The sequence below is a fragment of the Indicator indicator genome, chromosome 9 (genome assembly GCF_027791375.1).
Source record: "Indicator indicator isolate 239-I01 chromosome 9, UM_Iind_1.1, whole genome shotgun sequence".
In the NCBI taxonomy this organism is placed as follows: Eukaryota; Metazoa; Chordata; class Aves; order Piciformes; family Indicatoridae; genus Indicator; species Indicator indicator.
In genome coordinates, this window is record NC_072018.1 from 16542298 (window position 1) to 16548297 (window position 6000).

Below are 6000 nucleotides of genomic sequence, written 5' to 3' on the forward strand. Positions count from 1 at the left end.
CTGTCTGATTGTAGTTGAAAACAGTAATGGCTGTATCATTTCTTGCTGTGCTGTTTAAGTAATCACTCTTAATTTGAGAAGTTGCTGTTTAACCCTGCTCACAGCAGATTCTGCAAAAGCTCCAGTATGATATAGTATGTGCTTTCTTGGTCTTGACTTACCAGGGTTAGATTTACTGTTTCCTGAGGCTTGCTGTTCTTCTGAGGATTTTCTGGGCTTTACTGAGCTTTCGGGTCTTCATTCCTTCTCTACTGAGCTAAACAAGTGGTAATTTCTCCCCATCATAGAATCTAGATAAGGCCTTCTCTCCTTTTTTACCTCCTATGACAATAAACGTGTTTAAATTTTTGGCCTTTATGACATTATCACTTGCCCCTGTGTTAGTGCCTTAATGAGAGAAACAGGACTGTACAGACACCACAACTAATGTTTCAGGCTTTCTACATACTCAGGTAGCTGTCACAGTGGCTTTTACAAGCCCTGCATGAGTCAAAAAATTGTGCCAAACCCAAAAGAGCTAGATGGTGGCTGTGGGACTGAAGCTTGGCATTCCAGGAGGAATCTCCACCAACCTGACTCAAGCTCAGCATGAAACTGCAGTACCTAAACCAAATAATTACAGAAGATGATCTAACCTAATGACTGTCATCTCTCTATTGAATTTTAAGTACCTAATGTACTACTATAAAATCTCTGAATTTATAAGTTTGAACAGAGGCAATATTTCTTTCTGTTCCCAAAAGAGGGTATGGAAGAGTGTATATGTCAAGACTGTTTATACGAATCTGGGTGATGTAAAAGTAACTTGACAGGGATTTATTTTTAATTGAGAGCTTGTCCTTCCTTATGTCATATGAAAAAGGTCTGAAGGGTTGGATTTCCCCTTTTCATTTTTCAGCTTGTTATATTAATAATTTTGAATGCACGTTTCTCTGTTGGTTTCTAGGAGGAAGAAGCATCCTTTTGTAAGGTGCAGAAATTTGTGCAAGTCTAAGCAAAACTACCAATTCAGAACATAGCTGGAAATGTACTATATATTCATTAAAAAGGAATGCTTGGGGGAATCCATAACCAGAATTTGTACTTGCCAGCAGAGACAGAAGGCAGTAGCTTTCTGCCAGAAGGTTGTAGTGAAGCATTAAGTTAAAAAATGTGAAAGTTTAAAATTCAAAGTAGTATGTTAGGGGAAAAAATAAAAAGCCTATAAGAAAAGAAATCTTCTGCAGAACACAGATTTAAAGTGAGGAAGTCAGAAAAGGAGAAGTCTTACCCATGAGCAACTTCATCTTTTTTTTTTTCTTTTCTTTTTTTTTTTTTTTTAATCACAGAAGCTTTTCAGTTGTTAGCAAAACAAGACCTCAGACTTCTAAATACTCTCACTTAATACTTTCCCTTTTGAATAGCTTAGTTTTCAGACTTGAAACCTTTAATGACTTCTTTAGTTGCATTAGTCTTCCAGGCTGGAATAGTAAAAGATGTTTGTATGTACGTATGTTGCTAACTCCAATTCGTTATACCATAAAGAACAGAAAGGAGACCATGCCACCCACAGACTGCCTGCAGTTAGAAATGTTCCTTGGGTTCAAGTTTTGCTTTGCTTTCTTTCTGTGGTAATGTTCTGTCCAAACTAGAAGTTTCTCTTGTAAGATTGACAATAATGATGACTACAGCTACCTCAACTACAGTTGCAACATCAGCTACAACTACATCGTTGTTTTATATATTGTACCAGTGCAGGCCAATAAATATGAGTACCAGAAATCTTCTAAGCTGGAAACAGAAGGTGAAATCAGGAGATAGTTGTAGACAAAAGATGGTTACAGTTTGGCAGGTGGGATGCTTCAAGAAAATATTGGTCAGCAAGAGGGGATGTTACCATCCTGTTGTTCAAGAGGGCCCCTGGAGCTAAATTAATTGCTCTGCTCTACTGTATTCCCTCTGCAGTGCTTAATTTAGGGGGAACAGTTGGCAAGGGGGGAAGACGTATGTTGCCTGTTTTAAAGTACCCTCAAGCATTCCTTAGTTCCTTAAGGGCAGGCTCCAGCACACTTTTCTTTTCTAAGCACCGATGCTGATCCCACCTGTCCTTAAGGTGACATTAATAATTGATGTTAGGGAAATGAGACTTCTGAAAGACATTTCTGCCTTTGAGGGAAGGTGAGATTTGTGGGTAGTAGCCTTCACAGTGCTTGCAAGACACAACACCAAGGTCATTCCTCTTAGATACTCTTGCTCAGATAATTTTGGTTTTGCAAGGTTAACTAGAAGAAAAGGTAACTTTGCTGAAGCAGTTCAAGGAAAACCACCGGTTTATTTTATATTTAGGCATAAGGAGATTCTGCAAAGCATGAGGTATGCTATGGAAGACAATTTAAACCAGCCTATGAACATGTGGGTAACAGGAGGTAGTGTTACTGTCTAAACAGAGAAGTCAGTATGTTGGCAATGAGTATAATGCGACAGTATCAGCAAGCTTTGAGAATGAAAAGTCATAACTCTTGTCCGATGAGAGAGATAAGGAAGAACCAGTGGAGGGAGGCAAAGAATAGCTCAGAAAACAATCTTTTTGGCAGCAATCTGATTGAACATGGGAAGGGCATGACTGTATTTGTCAAAGCTGTAAAGGTACTGCTGTTACTGAGATAGAAGAATACATGTTACATTGTAGAGAATTTGGTCATGCCTTTCAAGGTATATATTGAGAGTCTGAGATAGTGACTCCTAGTTACTTCACTTCAGCTGTCTTACCTAAGAGTGTCCATGGTGCAGAATGATGCATAGCTATACAGTGTCTTAATTATGAGCACATACTGACTAGTGTTAACAGAGTGCTTGGTTTAGCATCTAGTGAACTGCTGTAACCTGAGCTATCATGGATATCCTGTACTATTTATTTAAGCTTTTGCCAAGTGTTATTCTTCAACCTGGCTGTCTTTGTGTGGTTTCCTCATAATGAGGTATACATTTCATTTAGTCTCAAAACCCATTGACAGAAACTAAAGATTTTTTGTGTGTGAAAGAAGATTTAAGTTAGAATATTATATTTTGAGCTAACTGACTGAAAAAGAAAGGTTTAGTGTATGGGAAAAGATAAGCTGTCTGTTGTATTCATGATGAGTTGGCGATGATGGCTACATATGCTTGAGAAGATGTCAGAGAGGCAAACTGAGATAAGCCTGGAGAAGACCAGTGTATCAGTGAGTCATTACCAAACAGATGGTAGTTGAATTTGTATTTGCTCATGAGATCATACAGAAACTAGGTGTAAAGAGAAGAGAGAAGGAAAGCAAGGACAGAAATCCCACACAGTGATTTGAAGAGTGGATGAGATGTTCTCAAGTATAACACCTTGATAATTAGGTGAAGAGAGACAATATTCTAAGAAAAGCCCTGTGTTTGGTCTGAGTGGATGACAGTGGTGCCCTCATGTCCTTAAAAATTTTAGAGTGAATAGTTTCATATGGCCCTGAAGAAGATATAAACTACATCAGAGGAAACAAGTTTCTTGGAAGGGATTTCTGAGAGTGTTACAGTCAGAACTCTCATTTTCTTCTCGTGTTCTCATTCTTCTGTCATGAAGAATGAACTGAAAGCTAGGAAAGTGAAATAATGGGAAACATAGGTAAAAAAATACTATTTATAACATGGAAAAGACTAAATAAATTGAGGGGTAAATTGTCAGAAGAAAGAAAAGACAACAAGGGTGCAGGTCATGAGAAAAACTGAGAAATTATAATACCGATCATGACAGAAATCAAATGGTTGGGCAGAATAGAGGCACTAAAACAGCTAGAGGAGTTAAATGAGGCAAGCAGAGAACAGCGTTTTGAATCCATGGTTAAAAAAAAGAAAAAAGAGTGACTATTTAAAGGAGGGGGGGAAGTGGAGCAACGCTAAAGCAAAGGTAATTTCAAGCAGTTCTTCAAAAACAGTTGATAAGCATCTCTTCTAGCTAGCTTACATGAGATTCTTACTCCTTGTAAGGTATTGCTCCCATTTAAGATCTAAAACATCATCACGATGAAGGACACTTCATATAGAGAGAGCAAAATATATTGCAATAAAATAATCAGGCATATCAACAAGAAGTTAGTCAAGCATCTTGCATATCCTTTTTTTATCATACCTTAAGATTGCTTGTTTGGACTTAAATTCTGCCAGATTGCCAGATGAAAGAAATTCCAAAGACAGAATCAATCCTTCTATCCTGACATTGAATTTTTTACTTAGATTTTAATAACAGGGTCTTCACAAGAAGTGCTGAAACATATGATAGGAAAACAGGGAGAATGTGCAGATAACCAGCTGCTCAAACATCAGTGCTTTAAAAATAATCACTATCAACAAATTACACAGACTCAAAGAAGTCTTGGCTGAAGTAACTTGATTTCTAGAGATATATTAATTTTGGCAGGTGCTCCAAGAAATAAATTATTATGGCTCATACTCACTGAACATTTTTGGGCACATTTTGCCCAGTCATAAGAAAAAGGTACTGCAGTAAAAACAGAGGGTCTTGCTGTGGGGTATTTATTAGGAAGATATTGCTGCAGTTTCCTGAGCTTTGATGGTGGGCTCAATGGTTGTGCTAAGCTGGAAAGCAATAATGATGACAGTCTCAGTGGAACATCTGGGATATGAATACAGTTGTGAAGCCGACATACATGTTCTCAGTAGATGTTGCAGAAGTAAATTCCACCACACCTCAAAATATTTCTTCAAAGTAGATGAATTACACCTACATATCTTGATCTCCTATCCACAGTTCAGGGATCTTCTAAAACTGCCTAAAACTACCACACTATGCCAGAAGTGAGCAATCTGTGCAGACCTGCAGAGGGACACTGTCTGTTTAAGTTCTTCCTGGATTTCACAATTCTGTTGATTGGAAAAAGAATGTGATGATCTGGTTTAAGAAAACTACTTGACAAAGTAAGTTTTAAAATTACCAAAACATGTCCAAAATTATTCCTTATGTGCTTTTCATTTATGTGGCAATTTGCTTCTAATTCCTATTTCCATTTCACGATGTGACTACACAGAGGAGTTATGGCATCATGAACTGGGGTGCGTACATGCAGATAAACTAAAGAGATTTCTTCCCCATGTACATGTTCTAACCCTACATTAAGGAAAAAATTGATTTATTCCACTTCCTCAAAGACAAACAGCCTCACAATTACTGCAAAGTAATAGAGCACACATGAACACTTAGTGTAATTGTCCAGCAAAGCCGTTGCTTACTGGGAACCTGAGTTAAAGTAGCAGCCTTTCCACTGACTTCAGTGATCATGTCCTATACACATAACAAGACCAGAATCTTGACTGAATGAAGAGGAGGCACAAAATGAAATTTATCAGATGCATTCAAGTTTTAGTTGCAAAGCACCATTACTCCTAACAGGTATATGTATAAGCATGGGACAAGAATAATCTACTGATGGAATTCCATACCTGTGGAGGAAGAATTTAATTCATCCTTCCATCAGTAGCCCATTTTCAAGTCAATAATATTTTTCTCCACAGGAAAAAGTCCAAAGGACCCATCGCCAGATTATAGTGATTAGAAAATGATTATGTAGTCTCATTTCCCTACTCACATATTGACCAAGCCAGATGGGGGATCAACTGAATCTTTGAAATGCAAACATTGCTAGGGTTGACCTATCAGCACAACCTCAATTATCTTTCCAGATATTGGGTGGCCTGACATTGGACAGTAATTGGCTCTGCTAATATCATCCAAAGATGGGGTTTTGAGCAAGCTCTTAACTGCTGCTTAAGTAAAACTGGCAAGATGCCCTTCTGAGGAGAGGCATTAATAATCTTCATCAATAATGAGCTTAAGTGTCTTTCCGCTTGCTTTAACCAGCCATGAATTTTTCATTTGGAAAGAAGGCAGAACCACATTCTCTCTTCATGCATGAAACTAACTGAAGTCTAGCCTTCTTCATTGACTGAATTTTTTGTTCTTTGCCATCTCATTCCCTTCTTGAACAG